Consider the following 19,669-nt stretch of genomic DNA (forward strand, 5'->3'; position numbering starts at 1 on the left):
TTTTTGTCCATTTTGTCTAATGCCTTGAAATTCATTGACCTATTTTACAATATCACTTTCTTTAATCATTTCTGCCTTTTCTATTTTTAATTTTAAAATCTGGTTTATTTGTATGTTTCATGAAAAATTAACTATCATTTTATTTGCTAAAATCAGATTTTTAGTTTTTCAAATATCCTTATTTCTATCCTTCAATATCCTTATATTTTGTTTTTGTTGTTGTTATTTTCTGGCTTGAGGAGTTGTGTGTTTCAGCAATTTAGTTCCAGTTTCCTGTTTATAGATTGTAGTGAGCAGGGTAATGACCCTCTAAAAATGGCAATATCTTGATCTCTGATACCTGTGAAACATTTATTTATTTGACAAAGAAACTTTGCAGATGTGATTGAGGTGAAAGATGTGAACTCTTCTGCGTGGAGGTAGTGGTGGGTCCCTTGGTGCTGTTCACCTGGGTCCTGTGCCTGTGCAGCCAGCTGCTGGGGAGGAGGGACCCCCCTCAGTGCAGCAACAGCCAGCCTGCAGGTCCCTGATCCTCACAGGCAGGTCTGCAGCATGTGAGGTTAGGGATTATAAGATGTCCTACCCCAGTGTGTTATCCTTAAATAAAGTTTGAACATTCTGGAAGCCCAGCCTGGGTCAGAGCCCCTTACCAGGAATGTTGCACTAACCTGATGACTGAAAATCTGAGTGTTGGATTCTACCCCTTCCAGACTGCAGAGATGTCTAGAGTGCTCAGGTAATGTTTCCTGCCATTACATTGTCAGGTTTTGACAAGTGGAGAGCAAACCTTCTTTCCTTGGTTGCTATGAATTTTGCTGGCACAAAGATGTCCTCTATCTGAGGTTGAGCAGATCACAGGAGCTTATGTCATGCCCATGTTAATTTGTATGAACTGCTGCAAAAAGTTGGCTAGAAATTTTAAAATACTTTTGCATGAAATAAATAAAGTTCACCTATATTTATTTTGTTTTCTACAAGTACAGTTTTATCAAAACAATTCCAATATTTTAAAACAACAACAATAACAACAACAACAAAAGAGGAGATTGGGAGATATCTTGTATTAACCAAGCATGTACAATATAATCATATGCATCTATGAAAGTAAAAGAGAAAGACAAAGCGTGAATCACAGAGATGGAACCTGAGGAGCTCATCTAACTAAGCATCAACTGAGTGTGAAGATGGAAAAAGTGAGCTACAAACCAAAGTGAAATTGGCCCCTCGAAGCTTCAAAAAACAAGAAAACAGATCCTCCTAGGAAGCTTCCACTAAGAAACATAACTCTGTTATTTATTTTATTTAAGCATGAAGATAACTGTGTCTGACATCTGATATGCAGAAATGCAAGGAAATAACTCTATGTCCTTTCAAATTACTAAGTGTGTGGTAATTTTTTGTTGGGTGAAATGGAGATCAAACTCGGGACCTTGCGCTTGAGAGTCAGGCAGCAGAACCACTGAGCTAAATCCCCATCCCCTGTGTGTGGTTATTTTGTACAGCAGCAGTAGAAAATTGATATACTGACAAACACACTTAGTATTCTAATTGTTCTTACAAGTATTTTCTCCAGTAGATTCAAACAAATGCCATTAGTTGAATATGTTTCCTAATTTTTCCTATCATTTGTTCTTTATCCAAGGGCTACTTCAACATTTTCAGTCTTAATTTTTTTCCATTTCATCTGCTATTAATTTTAAAAGTATTGTAATGATCAGAAATCCTTGTCTGCCACTTAAAAATTTATTGAAATTTAAATTTGTAAGTAACTCATGTCACTTTTCCTTACATCATTTCCCATACTTTGAAAATAATTATTTTTGCTTATTTCACCTGCTTTCTATTTTTTAAGACTTTTAAAAAACTATAACACTTTCAGTCACACATTGCTTTTCAAATTATTCAAAAAGGATTTGGTCCTCAGATACAGCTTGAAATTTTACAAAAACTAAGGGGTTAGGAATGAAGAAAGTAAGAGCACTGTACTCTAAAGGTAAAAAGTAAAGATGTAAACTTGCATTATGGCTCATCTGAGTGCAGCACTCATGAACAGTTTATGCACAATGTGAGTCAGTGCTGAGCTGCCTACCCGTAATACTTTCCTACAGTCCTGATGGGGTAAGAAGTGATTTGAATATTTACAAAAGCTACCCTTCATTCTCACATATGAGAATCAGTGGACTTCACCTGCTGCCATTAGTCTCTCAAAATACCAATTAAGAAATCCACCCATTGGTGTTAGTTCACAATGTTATAAAGACTTTAACACTGACTATATTTTTTAATTATACTTCATGGATTAAAGGAGATATTTAAAAAAAAGATATTTTACATTTCATTGTGAAAGTTTATTGAACATATTGCCTCTGTATTATCATAGAATGACAAAAGAGAACTGTTTATTGGACTTTTTCAAGTACAGTACCATTAGAGGGGTGATTTGAATGAACCTTCCTAGAGTGTTCTCCTGGGTTCTCAGCCTTGGTGAAAAACTGTCTAAATTGTTACAGTCTCTTAGTCCTGCTGAAGTTAGAGGTATGTTATGTACAAGGTCTTCAGATAATAGGCAAATTTATCCTGAGTTTCAGTCATCTACATTTTGAAGTTAATAAGAGGAACTAACAGCTTTCAAGAGACTGATTTTTTTTAAAATAGCAATTTCATAAGAGCACTATAAAAAATCCTAACAATTTTTTAAATTATGGAAGGCAGAGTATTCAAGAACAAGTATGAAATGGACTGGCATACTTTAATGACTTTTTCAAATATTACCAAATTCTCAACAATCATTTATGTATTAGAATATTATGTGACTTATAAATTCAACATATAATGCTAAAATACAGTTCAGTGATAGAGTCCTTGTCTAATTTAGCAAAGCCCCAAATTCTGTCCCCAGAAATAGAAGGGGGAAAAAAAGGTACAAAAATGTTCACAAGACTCAGAGCCATTTCCCTTCTGAGGAAATTTTTCTCAGTGTTTCATCTTATGTATGTTTGAGAGATTCTGATAATCTAGATATGTTTCTTAAGCGATTATAAATTGATCCAAGTTAAGGACAACTCCATACAGGGGAGTATAGGAGAAACTGGCAACTTATTGGTTAGACTACAATTGCACAATACAATAGGACTTCTCTGAAGATGGAAATGTGCTATAATGCACAGTGTCCGATATGGTTGCTACTAGCCATATGTGGCCACTGAAATTTTGAAATGTGATTTGTTTTATTGAGTAAATGAATTTTCAAATTAATTCAATTCACATTTATAAAGTTACATATGGCTACTTAATAAACTATAGCACTGAAAATACTGAATAAAATCTAAAAAGCTTTTCTTTTTCACTGATATATGTCATTGCCAAAAAGAGTATTTGGCAGATTGTACGAATAAAGTATTGAATAAAGGAATGCAAGGATAACAGTCCAATATGTTTAACATGTTAATTAGAAAGGGAGTAACATATTTCAAGGACATAAATTTGTTCATCTCTTCCCCTTTTCTCCTAGGGAACTGTTTTGCTTTCAGTAAGTTTACAGTCTACTTTTCTTGTTTTGCAAAGTGCAGACTCTAGTTTGTGAAGTACTTTGAAATAATAAGGCACTTTGACTTTGTGCATTCTGAGGATAGGAGAAAATAGGAGGAAAACTACTAGCCATATTTTTCAATGTCAGATTTATCAATAATAAAATTGATATTTGTATAGCTCTTCCAAATGATCTTAGTTTTTGTTTTGATTTTACCTAAAAGTGGTTTATGATTGAGGAAGTAAAACAAGAATATTTCATATTGGAACTCCAAATTATTCATTATTTTCTTTGAAATTTTACTATAAAAGCAAGGAAATATTAATGAAGTAAGTCAATTTCTTTAGAAGAATAAAGCATTGTGTTAGCTACCTATTTGAATAATGACGATGCTATTTAGAATAAATTATATTCCTTTAATTAAAAGTATTAGTATCAAAACAGTTGATTATGATCTATAAAAAGCCTGGCCTTTTAAATCAGATCTTGGATTAAATTGTAATTATCCATAACTAGCATTAACTATTTATCCTGAATCTTAAATAATTAAAATATGATGCAATTATTTTTCCAGATAAAAATATTTCCATGATATAGCTGTGATCTTTTAAAATGATATATTTTATGGAGATTAAACAAAGAAAGCAAAAAACTGGGCAGTGGTAAAAATGCAGGACGAATTTATCAGCATGTCAGTTTTACATCTGGCTGATAAGATGATGACTACAAATCTGTTCAAGCAAATGCTTCCCTGACAAGCTATTTAATTAGAATTACAATCATCTTCCCAGAAATGATCTTTAAGATAAATTGTCAACTGTAAATGGATGAAAATAAATAGTTTGTCTCTCCTCAAAACTCTTGAAATAAAAGAGCCAAAGACAAAGCATCTTATAAGTACCGTAATTTTCAAAATGGAAATGTGGAAGAAGCCATTAACATTAAATAACAGAATATGTGGCTGCTATTGGAGGTTTTTAATTTTTTATCTTTTTCTGGTTTCTCAAGATGATTTATGTTGCTACCAAAGTGATTGTTTCTCTTATGAATTGTCATTCAGCAGCTACACACTTCAAAACGTTTCTACTTCTACTAAAACAGAAAAGTGCCTAGAATTTTTTAAAGTAAATACAGTGGAGTGCAATACAAATCTATGTACAAAGTCCTAAATGGTTTCCTATCCTAAGACCTGCATTTTCTACTATGGAAATCTTGAAAAAATGCTTAAAATTTTTTCAGACCATTTCTTCATATATACATTAGAGACAATATTTTTTCTTTATATTTCTATCTTATAATACAAATTCTCTTAAAATAATGTAAATACCAAATAGTTTCTTTGGTGTGAGAAACTGAAAGTGTAAATGAGGACCAAAATATATAGTGGATAATGTGGAATAGGAAGAAAAGGTTCAAAGGGGAAGGGGAAGGGGAAGTGGGAGGGGTGGGGGAAAGGAAAGAAGAGAAAGGAATAGATATGAGAAAAGGGAAAAATGGAAACAAAGTCTTTGTACATAGGGAAAGGTGGAGGGGTTGAAGGGAGGGCAAGGGAATGGGAAAAAAGTAAGAATGAAGATATATCAAGTAAAGGCACAAATTTCCAATGATGAGTGTCATCACATTGTATGCATAAAATGTACCAATAAACTGAATGAATACAAAAATTTATATAACAGTCTAGACTAGAAATAAAGACAAATTATATTTTAAAATAATGTGTAGTATTGCTTTCTGGAGGTAAAGAAATTTAGTTTGGATTATAGGACTATAAGATTTAGACTTCAATGTGGTTTAATAAAATTTAGTAAATAATATTTGTATACAAAGAATCATGGACTCTCAGAATTGAGATGGACACTATGTGTCAATTTATTTCAAATATTCATATATTATTACAGCTTCTTTCATAACATTACTACCAAGAGAAAACTAACTTTTTAGCCTGATTTTTTATATATTCATATTGTTAACTGGCTTGCTGTTGCAGGGACAAAATATCTGACATACATAATTTAAAGAAGAAATGATTCATTTTTACCTCACAGTTTCAGAGGTTTCAGTCCATGGTCTTTGTCTCCAAACCAGAAACAACATAGTGGAAAGGATAGTAATACAAATCTATGTACCTCACGGCAGCCAAGAAGCACAAAATAGAATAGCAAAAGAGAGAAGAGGATTAAAACCAAAATACACCCTTGCTCCTCCATTGACTGTCATACTGCAAACGGGCTCATCTCCTACTAGCACATTCAGCTGTAAATTCATCAATAGGCTAATACAGCATTGAGGCTAGTATCTCTATGATGCAATTACCTTCCAAAAGTTTCATCTCTGAACCTTGCTAGACTGGGAATCAAGAGCTCAATACATAACTCTTCAGGGCCTCTTTATATTTAAGCTATTACACAAATCAACATATTTTTGAGAATCAGAACTTAACATAGGAAAGAGTCTTATTTATATGTTATTTATATATTCCTCTACATTTATATGTCTTTCACTTTATAAAATAGTCACAAAAATACAAATTAAAAGTTAAGATTAAAGGATAAAAGGGTATTATTTCACCTTTTCCCACGTGCTAATGAATCAATTTGCAGTGCAGAGTTCACTGTGCTTACTACTATTTTACATAGTTTCAACATATTTTGTTAGCCTTAAAAATAAAAAGCTAAACTGAGTATATAATTTACCTTAGATTATAGCAAGAATGGGCAAAAATTATATTTTAAATTTGGCTTTTTCTTTTATTATACACAATTTTTACATGGTGCTCTGCACTAAATATGGAAATGTATTTAATTGATTCACAGAAGTTTCACTGTTGGAGTTTTTGGAAGGCATTCATGTTTTAAGGATACATGAGTATTTAAATAGTTTTATTCTCTAAGTGTCCAGTAGGGCTCTAATTGTTATATTTCTTGGAAAAACTCTCTGATACTCTCATAAAGAAATAAATACTACAACGTAAGTCAACATCATAAATACAATTTAAAATTTTATGTATTGGACTTTTGTGTAAAGTTTTATTGAAAACTCTGATATTTTTGCTAAGAGAAATTTTGGAAAGAACTGCATATATAACATTTATTTACAACACATTAAATAAAGAAGTGAAAAACTCCCCATAAAGAACAAAATTCTATGAAGAATCATAGCATTAGATGATGTAATTCTATTATGCTATAAATGGAATCTGAGAATTCCTCAGAAATATTTTGAAAACAAAAATGAGTATTAAAGTATAATTTGTAAAATTTGAAAAAACTTGTTTTATTTGTATTATATTAAATTTATGTAAAAACACAATAGTGGTATTTCTAAGAATTTATTAGGTTTTTTTTGTATTTCCCTTCCTTAATTGGGGTAACATAACATTTAACATTTTCTTCCATTTCCTGACCTGAAATTAATCTCCTCTATAGCTGACCCACCATGAAGCTAATATTTATTTTAATTATTGTGGTGGAACCCATGTTTGTTTGTTCTGGCAAGTACACGTAGCAGCAACTCAGAAAGGATAAATCTGTTTTAGGATAAAAGGTAATAAAGCCAAATGCAATTGGTCATACATTAATTCTGCCTTGAAATTTTTAAATTGTCATGTTTTCAATTTTGAATATTCATCATGGCAGAAAATGGTATAAGGAAATTAATATAAAAGCAGTGTAAAGTTTTTGTTTTCATCATGATGGCAGTGATGCCTTCACTATGCCTTGACTATGCCTTCACTATGATGCCTTGACTATGTCCTCTGAATTCACTTTAGAAAACAAACAAACAAACAAAAAAGAGGACATATTCAAAACATATTTTGAACTGCATGGTGAAATAATAGAGAAATAAGACTTAAAAATGAAAGCAAAAGAATCCTGTGTGATTTATCAATACAGTTACAAGCGTATACATTAGTTTGAACTCTGTTGAATTTAGTTTGTGTTTTCAAGATTGTGCAGCAGTCTCAGAAAGTAAAGCACACACACTCTTAATTGGGCAAATAGTAAGCCTATGTCAGGATATAAGCTCTGTCAAGATAAAGTATAGTACCTCATAGCATCCCAATGTTCCCACTGCAAGACATAACTGAACATAAGAAAACACTATAAAATGGGAATAATATTTTAAAGGCTTTGGAGCACTCGCTGAAAAAGAAGGACTTGGACAATTAGAATTTAGGAGTAAAAGATTACTTTAAGATGATTTTTTGAAGTTTCAAAACCATGATAACTTTTTTAATGCAAGACATAGACTTAAGACCATGCTTACCTCACACAAAAGTTCTCAAATTGTGTTAAGTGAAACAAATGAAGATTGCAGATATTTTGCATGGCTATCACAAAGGACTGGAAAATAGAAAAGCCCAAATCTCTGACAATTTCCCTCAACTTTCTACACTGTTTGAAATTTTTAAAGGACAGATTCGTAGTCTGAGGGGTTCTAAAAAGCCAGAGTGAATTTTACATTAATCTATTTTTTTAGACAAACTATTCCCATGTAGTCCAGACAGGCCTAGAATTCACTATGTATCCCAAGCTTGTCTTGAGCTCCTTTTCCCTAAGTCTCCTGAGTTTAGGATTACAGAAACCGATCTCCATGTCCAGGTGCAATAATCTAATTTTGTCCATAAGAAAATATCCTACTGAAAAATATATTTTTGTTTAGAGTAATTACTGAACGTGTTTTATAGATTAGTAAGTTATTTTTCATATACATCATAGTTAATTAAAATATCTCTGTAAACACAAAGAAGACACTTCTTTGAAAAAATAAAACTATTCTCCATTTCAAAATATTTCTAGAATTTGAAGCAATAAGTATGAGATCTAAGCTAAATCAAATTAGGAAAGTTATGCTCAAAATCTCTAGAGATCAAAATTATATCGAAGTCTTTCAGGGCACCAAACAAAAGATGAGCAGAGTCACAGCCAAGAAATAAAGACAAAGCAGAGGTTAACTGAGTTTTGTAAATCTGCAACTAATTAAGCATCATTTATTCAATTTCTAATTTAAACCGTTCAGAATCACACACACACACACACACACACACACTTTCTCTAAAAGTAGGAAAGAAAGTAAAGGATTAAGAAATGATGATATATAAACAGAAAAGACATAGAATGATAAACTATATAATAATTACATATTATCATGTATAAATAGTCTAAAAGTCTTGAGTACAAGGAACTCCTGTTCCTACGCGTTTACAGGAGGGAAGAGTTGTATCTGTTGAAAGGATTTTGAGATGGTTTTAAGGTGTGGGGTCTAGTGGGATATAATTAGGCCTTAGGTTGTTGGCCCATGTGCGTGAATTGATGCTGTCTATAGGAGAGGCTTGGGTGTAGTATGAGTGGATTAGTTCCTTTTAGAATGGGTTGTTGAAAACTAAAAGCTTGTCTAGCCACTTTCTCACTCTGTTTCACCATGCGACATGTTTTCCTTGCCTTTTTGTATACTTGCCCATTCTGCCTGCAGTGGGTTTGCTTTCCGCTGCTCCACTGTATTGTTAATCAGCCAACAGGATTTCACCAACAGGCCAGAACTTTGCTGTTTCGACCCTCCAACCACCAGAACCAACAATTATGTAATCTGTGATGAGTATAAAAATGTCTTTGTATACTATTTGTTAAATAAATTCAATAGTTAATATTTTGGGAATACGTTCATTACAATGTCTGACATATAGTAATTAATCAACCTAAAGTTAGGGATCTTATAAAGTAATAAGTTAACTTATAAACTAATGAGTAATGAAATGAACTAACATAGTAATGAAACTAATAATGGAGTTATAAAACTACTATAAAAGCTGTTTAAAACTCCAGGATACTAGATATAGAAGAGCTCACGTACACAGGTAAAAGGATTTACTAACAATGTTGAATAATAAGTATATATTAGGCATTATAATGAATATACTCCCAAAATATTAACTATTGAATTTGTTTAACAAATATTATATAAAGATATTTTTGCACTCAACAGAGATTACATAATTTTCAGAAGATAATATTGTTACTACACAGAAGCGTTAAAGTCATTACAAATGTGTTTTGATTTACATATTCAAAAATAAATATTCTTGTGTTAAACAAATTTTACTACAAAAGAGTAGGTACATAGTTATAATTTTTCTTTGAAAACCACTAAAACTTTTGCCAATGTTTATCTAATAATGTCTAAGAGCCAATGGTTTACTATAATTTGCACAGATATCATGTAAGATTGTCTAAATGCATTTAGATTTGTCAATTCTATCATTCCATGCAATTTTCTCTATTTATAATGAGTGAAAATTTAAGCATTGGCTAATTTGAAATGTTTGATAGAAAAGTGTTTCCTCCAAGTCCTTATCCTACCTGTACTTAATGGACTGACCAGTTAAGGGTTGGAAGGTTGATACCCATACTGTCCTCCCAGAGATCATATATAGCATGAGGTTCATAAAGGGTCCAATATCTAAGCTAATTCATACCAAGAACATAAAATAAAGCAAATATCCACAGAATTTCTAAACTTCAGTGTACTTGGGTAAGAAGAAAAAGGAAGATATTAGTTGTAATAAACCAGTTTTATGTTTTTACTATCTATGCTGCAAAGTGTGCTGCAAAGTGTACTGCAATTATAACTCTGTCACAGAATAAATTCAATCTTCCATCTTGCCTCTTCTAAAACATTAGGAGTGGATAATACATAAATTGTCTATATCACATCTCACCAGCACTTGAAGATCTGTTGTTAGATCTATCTCAGTAGTGAAGCACTGAGACCTAAGGAGACATCTCTTTGAGGAGCCTCAAAGTATGTGTGTAAATACAACAAGTTAGATTTTAGGACAATTTTTTTGGTAAATGGGTACAATTTATGGAAAGAAGAAAAGGTGCTCTGGGAGCAGTACAAGTTTTCTCACCAGAGCAGTATTATTAAGGTTAGGAGCACATTTATTTTTGTATTAAAAATATAAACTAGGGTGTCATTTCACTGTGTATGTTGTGAGAATTGAAATACACTATCTACTGTAGAAGAATGTTTTAACATTTAGTTTTATATTTTGTGCTGTTTAATTATCAATAAAACATTAATTTTCAACAAAGCTTGTGAGTATTGGCAAATAGTATTTTAGTATAATAGAACAGAAAAAACAGTTTTTCTTTCAGAGAAGGATGTTTTATAAACTTAAATGTGCAAATAAACTACCTGAAATTTTAGAAGGAAGCACGTTTTAAAGGCAAATGTTTATTGTAACTAGCAGAAAAATCTCTGCAAATGCTTAATAACAAGGTTCATATTTATTTCAAAACAGACAGATATTTAATTTGTATTATAAGAGTATGCAATAGCATTTATTCTTCCTATGATCTATCATACACATAGATGTCAGGGATCGTTAAATGTTTGTTTTGTTGTTTGCTTGGTTGGTTTGGTTTTGTTTTTCAGAAAGGGGCAAGTATATTTGGCACCCAGGTGCTGCTTTTCATATACTCACTCGTTATTATGGGCCCAGAAATTCAAAAGCTGATGATATAATACATTGATTTAGGAGGCAGAGGAGACATTTATTTGCAGTGAGGGATTGAAGGCAAAGAATTGGGAATCAGAACACTGACAAAGAAAGCCATTTGAATCCTTGCAGTATTTGAGAATTAAAGAGAGAACTAGAGATGGAAACTTTGCAATTACAAAGAACTGAACAATTTTCACAATGGTAACTATTCTGCCAATCTGTAATACTTTGGGAGAATTTCTTTCTGTGTCAGTTTTAGAGTTATCTCTATAATGAGCCAGGTAGATACAATCTTAAAATACATGCAATTGTCAATTTTGTAATGTACTGCATAAATCAGATGAAATATCATGACAGAAAACATGCTTTACAAAAATGTGCAATGTATTTGACTTTCATACAGTCCTGTATGTCAAAAGGGCTATTACATGTTTTGAAGAAATCGCTGGAAAATATATGTATTGGGGCTTTTAGAGGAAGTCATATTTATAGGAAAAAGAAGGCATTTTTTTCCCCTAGTCTCTTGACTCCACAATAAATTTGTACCAAGCCCATGCGTTCAGGAATAGCAATCTTTAACTATTTTCAGGGGGACCAGGAATAAATTGTAAGAATGGTTGAATATTTTACTTATGAAAGACAGGAGAGCACTTATGCCAAGTGAGAGATTATATGGGATTTAGTATTAAGATGTCAGCATTAAGGGCCAGCTGAAGAAGTAAAAATAATAAACTGTAAGCACGTAGAGTAGATAAAGCTAAAGGTGCTATATGTGTAATAAAGGCTTCATCTTGGCAAATGAATAAAGTAATAAGGTATAATAAAAATAATAGAGATGAAAGATATGAATATCATTATGAAGTTACTAATTTATGCACAAAAGATGAAAGAAATTATTTTAAGAATTTGACATTTCTGTACTATCAGGGGACTGGGCCAGGGATTTAGCTCAGTGGTTCCGCTGCTTGCCTCACAAGCTCAAGGACCTGAGTTCGATCCCCGGTACAAAAATATATATATCAGGGGACTAACATATAAATGGACCAGGGCAAAACTTTTTATATTTAAGGAATCAATGGACTTAAAAGGTGACGACAAATTTAAGGCACTATTTGATATCTATTTCTCGTTATTCCAATTATGAATTTCCAGCTCAAACTTTATAATTCTGTCTGTGCATAATCAAAAAATGTATTGTTTACCTTACTACACTGACTTTTAATGAAAATGAAATATAATGAAAAGGAATGCTTAAAATTGGGTGTTAATTTGCAGGTAATGATGATTGAAGCATATAGTAATTCTCACTGTGTATAGTGATAAAAGTAGAATGAATTCTTGGAGCTAGGAGAAGATCCCGAAACTAAACAGAAGCAGAATGATTGAAGAAGAAGCCTGGAATCCAAAACATTACAAATTTGGTATTCTGTGGGCAGAATCCAACACAGTGGAAATCACCATGGGTATCTATACAGAGACGTTTCAGGAACACCACCTCAACATAACTAAAACAGTAGCACAAAAACTTGTAGCACTGGGCCGGGGATTTAGCTCAGCGTTTTTGCTGCCTGCTGTGCAAGCACAAGAACCTGAGTTCGATCCCTGGTACCAAAAAAACCCCAAAAAAACTCACAGCACTCAGAAAGTTTTGAGAAAGTCTTTATTATTTTCTATTATTGTTTGCAGAATCCCAAAGCAATGCTGTAAGGGAAGTGAAGGTTAGTTCCCCTTCATTCTCTGTAGCTGTGGTTCAAGGTCGAGATCAGGGAGATTCAGTGCTTTCTCTTTTGTCCTTATCTTTATATTGCTTGGTCCCAGTTGCTGGAACAGTGACAAAGGTTCATAACAGAATGGTATATATAATCTCAGCTTTTTGGTGAGAGGAACAAAACAAACCAGCAACAACAACAAAAGCAAAGAAAAAAGAATCCTCAAGCAATCAGATAAAAATTGGAGAGATTATGGAAAGGGGGATTCAGAGGTCGCTGATTTAAAAGAATTTGTTCAAGTTTTTGAGGAAGCTCCATATTGATTTTCATAGTGATTATACTAGTTTATCAGTGATGTAGAAGGATTTCTTATTTCCCATATCCTCCTCAGCATTTGTTGTATCTTATATTCTTGACAGTAGTGATTCTGGATGGAGTTAGATGAAATCACAGAGTTGGTGTGATCTGCATTTTCATGATGATTAAAGATGTTGAACATCTCTTCGTGTACTTATTGGCCTTTTGTACTTGTTTCAATAAGAGTCTGCTCACTTTGTTTAACATTGTTTTTGGAGGTTCTTCTTAGTTCTTTATATATTGTAGATATTAGTCTTCTATCAGAAGAGTAACTGGGAACATATGTTTTCTCTTTCTATACATTTGTCTCTGTTCTGTTGGTCATCTACTGTGTTTGCAGAAGCTTAATTTAATTCACTCACTTGTCCATCCCTGGTATCATTTGCTGGGCTATCAGAATCCTGCTCAGAAGTTCCTTGCCTATGCTTGTGCCTTCAAGTTTTTCTCAAATACTATCCTCCAGGAGTTTCAGAATCTCTGGTTTCATAGCTAAGTCTTTGATACACTTTGACTTGATTTTAGTATAGGCTGAGAAATACTGTTCTAGTTTCATTCTTTTGCATATGGATAACCAATCTTACCAGCACTGTTTGCTGAAAAGGCTGTCTTTTCCCTACTGTGTGTTTTTGGGTCCTTTAAAAAAAATCAAATAGTTGATAAGAGACAATCTACAATTGAAAAAAATTTTATCAGCTCTTCCTCAGACAAAATTCTACTCTCTAGAATCTATAAAAAACTTTGAAAACTTCAGACTTCCCAAATTTAAAGACCCAATCCAAAAATGGGCATCTGAAATGAACAGACATTTCTCAAAGAAGTAAAAGCAGCAAATAAACATATGAAAAAATGTTCGACATGACTGGTCATTTGAGAGATGCAGATGAAAACAATACTGAGATTCCACCTCACCCCAGAAAGAATGGCTGCTATCAGGAAATCAACCAATAACAAATGCTGGTGGGGCCACGGGGAAAGAGTAACCCTCCTCCATTGTTGGTGCAACTCTGTGGAAATCAATATGGAGATACTTCAAAAATTAGGACTGGAAGTCCCATTTGACCCAGGTATTCCCCTGCTGCATATCTTCCCAAAATAATGAAAAGAATCATACCATAGTGATATATGTGTGCACATGTTCATAGCAGCACAGTTTGTAATAGCTAAAGCTTGGAAACAGCCCAATTGCCCATGAACTGGAGACTGGATAAAGAAAATGTATTTTTTTTAATAAAATGGAGTACTACTCAGGCATAAAAAATGAGAAGCTAGAGACATTTATAGCTAAATGGTTGCACATTAAGGCCATACACTTTAGTGAAATAAATACAACACACATGTGTAAATACCTAATAGTTTCTCTGGTGTGAGAAATTAAAAGTGTAAATAAGGATCAAAATGTATAATTGATGGTGTGAAATAGGAAGAAAAGGTCTAAAGGGGTAGGGAAAGTGTGAGCAGTAGGGGAAATTAATGTTTTTAAAATTTCATCAACTGGACACTTTTAATTTCAGTAAATTATTTTAAGTATATTATCTTTCCATACTATTTTATGTGAAATTTATAAATTTATCATGAGAATGTCAAATGAATAAATATTTAAGTATACAGGATGTAAAAAATATATATGTATATTTAACGATTAGTCTTTAGATGAGCTTTGGAAAGCTATTCAATTGGAGAAATTACTGTACAGTCTTTGGATACCTAGATATTTTATAAAACACTGTACTGAAACATTTTTTTATGAAGTAACTTGTTATGTTGGTCTTTTTCACCCCATGAATGGCATTTCTGTTAAGCAATATTTCAGTCTAGCTAACTTAAAAATGTAAAATAAAAGTCATAGAGGGACATAGATGGTGGCAAAATAAGACTTTCTCATCTTTTAACACTCCAACTGCTCTGGTTTATGTGGAGATGATCCCTCAAAGCCTCAAATACACATAGGTGAGGCTTGCAGGGGATGATTGGATCATGGGGCGTGATTCTTATCTGCAGATTAGTCCACTGATGAGTTTGTAGCTGACTGTGATGCTGGGAGGTGAAGCCAGGTGGGAGGAGGTGGGATATCCTTTCTTTTCCTTTATCGCTGTCTGCTTCTTGCCTTCCATGAACAGCTGTTTTCGGCCATGCCCCTCTGCCACGCAGACCTACCTTGGAGCCAGCAGACTACAGACTGAAACCACTACATACTGTGAGCCAGAGTAAAACTCTCCTTTAAATCATGGGTATCAGGTACTGTATTGTGTTTCAGTGATGAAAACAATAACTAAGCTGACTGCTTATGACAGAAAGTTCTGTTATGTCCCTGTGGTTATCTTGTTAGAACAGAAGTTAATTACTTTGGAAAAATTTAGGCTTAGCATAAGTGGTGGAGACTACATTAGGAGAAACCGTGACAAAGGAATATAACTATGGAGGGTTATTTGTTTGTTTTGGGTTTTTTATTTTTCTTTTCATCCTGAATGATAGGGTCTCGAGTTTTTGTGTGTTTTCTGAATCCCATTATAGTTTAGGATTTATTGAACACCCAAAGTATTTATGTGGGCTATAATTAAAATATTGGAAAATTGATTATGGCAATTTCTTTCTACTTTTCCTCTCTTCCAGCCAGTTTAGTGTTTCTGTTTTAATATTTAGATCTTTAATCCATTTTGATTTTAGTTTACTGCATGGTGAGAGATATAGGTCTAGTTTTAATCTTTGGCAAGTTGAAGCCCAATTTTTCCAGCACCATTTGTTCAAGAGGCTATCTTTCCTCCAGTGAGGGTATTTGGCTCCTTTATCGAAGATGAGATGGCTGAGTGTGTCTAGCGTTGTTTCTGCATCTTCTAGTCTCTTCCACTGGTCCACAAGTATGTTTCTTTGCCAGTAAAATGCTGTTTTTATCACAGTAGCTTTGTAGTAGAGTTGCAGGTTTGGGATTGTGATACTCCCTGCCATGTCTCTGTTACCTAGAATTGCTTTTGCTATTCTGGGTCTCTTCTTGTTCCAAATGAATTTTTGGATTGTTTTCTCAAGGTCTATGAAGTATGCTGCTGGGATTTTAATTGGAATTGCATTAAATCTATATAGCAGTTTTGGAAGTATGGCTATTTTCACTATATGAATCCTTCCTAACCAGGAGCAGGGGATGTCTGTCCATTTTCTGATATCATCTTCAATCTCCCTTTTTAGAGTGCTATAGTTTTCAAAAGAGAGGTCCTTGATATCTTTTGTTAGGTTGATTCCTAGGTACTTCAGATTTTTGGATTCTCTTGTGAAAGGAATTGTTTGCCCTATGTCTCTCTCAGTGAATCTGTTGTTCATGTAGAGGAAAGGTATTGATTTTTGTGTGTTGACCTTGTATCCAGCTACTTTAGTGAATTTGGTTATTAAGTCTGGAAGACTTTTGGTGGAGTTCTTGGGATCTTCTATATAAAGTATCATGTCATATGCAAATAATGGCAATTTGAGCTCTTCATTTCCTATCTTTATTCCTTTTCTTTATTTCTCTTGTCTAATTGCCGTGGCTAATTTTTCCAAAACTATATTGAACAGAAGTGGTAATAGTGGACATCCTTGTCTTGTTCTTGATTTTAGTGTGAAAGGATTTCAGTTTTTGACCATTTATTTTGATATTGGCTGTTGGTTTTTCATAGATGGCTTTTATCAGATGGCGATAGAAACCATCTTTTTGAATTTTTTGTAGTGTTTTTAACATAAATTCATGTTGGATTTTGTCAAATGCTTTTTCTTCATCTATTGAGATGATCATATTTTTTTTTCCCTTGGGTCTACTGATATTGTGTATTACATTGATTGATTTGCATATGTTGAACCATCCCTGCATCCCTGGGATGAATCCCACTTGGTCAGGGTGTATGATCTTCTGCATTCTATTTGCCAGCATCTCATTAAGGATTTTTGCACCTATGTCCATTAGGGAGATTGGCCAATAGTTCACTTTTTCGGTTAGGTCTTTCTCTGCTTTTGTGATCAAGGTGATGCTTGCTTCCAGGAATGAATTTGGGAGTATTGCTTCCCTTTTAATTTCACTGAAGAGTTTAAAAAGTAGTGGCAGAAGTTCCTCTCTAAATTTTTTGTGGAATTCACCAATGAAGCCATCAGGACTTGGGCTTTTCTTGGTAATTTTTTAATTATGTTTTCAATCTCATTGGTTGATATTGGGTTGTTTAGAATTTTTAGGTCTTCTTCATTCAACTTTGGTAGTTCATACATATCTAGGAATCTGTCCTTTTCTTCTGTGTTTTCTGTCTTATTGACATATAGGTTCTCGAAGTAGGTATTGATGATCCTCTGTATATCTGCTGGGTCCATTGAAATTTCACCCTTTTCATTCCTAATTACAGGGATTTGGTCCTTTTCTTTCCTTTTTCTGATAAGGTTGGCTAAGGATTTGTCAATTTGGTTTATTCTTTTAAATAACCAACTCCTGGCTTCATTGATTGTTTTGTATTATTCTCTTAGTCTCCATTGAATTGATGTCTGCTCTGATCTTTATAATTTCTTCCCTTGTATGAGCTTTGGGCTTGTCCTGCTCTTCCTTTTCTAGAAGCTTGAGGTTCAGCATCAGGTTGTTTAATTGGGCTCATGCATGCTGTTTTCCTAATATGAGTATTTGCTGTTATGAATTTCCCTGTAAGACTGCTTTTACTGTGTCCCATGGATTCCAATATGTTCTATTGACATTGTCATTTAATTTAAGGCAGGAATTTCTTCTTTAATTTCCTCTGTGATCCACTGGCTATTCAGAAGTGTGTTCTTCAATTTCCATGTATTTATAAGAGTTATGTAGTTTCTTTTGTTATTGATCTCTAAGTTCTTTGCACTATGGTCTGATAATATACAGGAGATAACTTAAATTCCTTTGCACTTATCTAAATATGTTCTATGAGCGAGTATGTGGTCTCTTTTGGAGAATGCCCCGTGTGCAGCTGAGAAGAATGTGTACTTGGATTTTGTGGAGTGGAACACTCTGTAAACATCTGTTAAGTTCATTTGTTAAAGAGTTTGTTTGAGTTCTAGTATTTTGTTGCTTGTTTTTCTGTCTAGTTGATCTATCTATTTGTGAGAATGGAATATTGAGGTCCCCCACTACTATTGCATTTTGCTTATATGATTTTTCATCTCTGTTAGTATTTGTGTTATATAGTTAGTTGCACTTGTGTTTGGTACATAGATATTTGATTGTCATCACTTCCTCTTGGATTGTTCCCTTTTCAAGGATGTAGTATCCTTATTTATCTCTCTTATTAGTTTTGGTTTGAAATCCACTTGATCTGCAAAGAGGATACCTACTTTTGCTTTTTTTCAGGTTCCTGTCACATGAAGTGTTGTTTTTCACCCTTGAACTTTCAGTCTATAAGTTTCTTTTTGAATTAAGTGTGTTTCTTGTATGCAGCATATTGTTGTATCTTGCTTCCATTTTCATCTGTTTTACGGATTCCATTTGTTTCCTATGTTGTGATTCCATCATGTTCCTCAGCTCCTCTATTTTTTTTTATCTGTGCTCTCTAGATTTATTAATCATGTTTTGCACTATGGGCACAATCTCTGCTGTTATCTGAGAATTTATTTCTGATTTCATTTTTTCCATATTCTCTATTGTTGCTAGTTCAGGGAGTTCAGGTGGTTTAATATCAGAGTGTTCCATCTCGTTTCCCTTTGGGGTTGCTGTAGGTGATCTGAAAGCCTGGTTTTGAAGTCTTGTTTACATGTCTTTTCATTTCGATGGTGGGGGTGCTGCAGCCATGTGACTCACCTCCTGTGCGCTGGAAGTGGTGGTATGTTGTCCTGGAAGCATCCTATTCTGTACTGGAAATGGTAGCATGTCAATCAGGTAGCCTCCTACTCTGCACTGGGAGTGGTGGAACATCAACCCAGAAACTGCTTCCTCTGTGCTCTGAGTGGTGGTACATTGGCTCAGAAGCCTCCGACGCTGCACTGGGAATGGCGGCACCTCGACCCAGTACTTACACATCTTTTTTTTTTTTTGGTACCAGGGATCAAACTCAGGACCTTGCAGTTGTGAGGCAGGTGCCAGAACCACTGAGCTAAATCCCCAGCCCTCCACATCTTTAAAATGAACACTGGGACTAGCAGCAAATGAGAGGGGCTGAGGGGACTGTGCTCTGTCCAGGGCCTAGCATTAGGCCCAGGCCTCAGGCGCCCCATTGATTGCAGTAAATACACAAAACATCAAGAATCTTGAAGTGGGCAGATGCCCTACCGAGGTCCCGAGTACCCCAGAACACGCAGAATCACCTCACACCCTGGCAACAATCCAATGGACCCCCACCCGCGCTCCTCTGTACAGCCACGTGGCTCTACACTACAAAGACGCAGAGGACACCAGACCACCAGACCACAGTACTGAGTCCCGCTGCTCCCAGCCCAGAGGTAGGGGGTTCTGAGCTGCCCTCCCACTGCTCCTGGTCCAGGGAAAGGGGCTTCCCAGCCAAAATCACTCCCACTGCTCCCAGCCCAGAGGTTACGGCTTTTGGGCCACGTTCTGTCCTGCCACTCCTGACCAAGAGGAACGGGATTCTGGGCCACCATCCCTCCCATCAC

Source organism: Heterocephalus glaber, unplaced genomic scaffold (assembly GCF_053883595.1).
Source record: "Heterocephalus glaber isolate CG9 unplaced genomic scaffold, H.glaber_assembly_v1.0 deba00001600, whole genome shotgun sequence".
In the NCBI taxonomy this organism is placed as follows: domain Eukaryota; kingdom Metazoa; phylum Chordata; class Mammalia; order Rodentia; family Bathyergidae; genus Heterocephalus; species Heterocephalus glaber.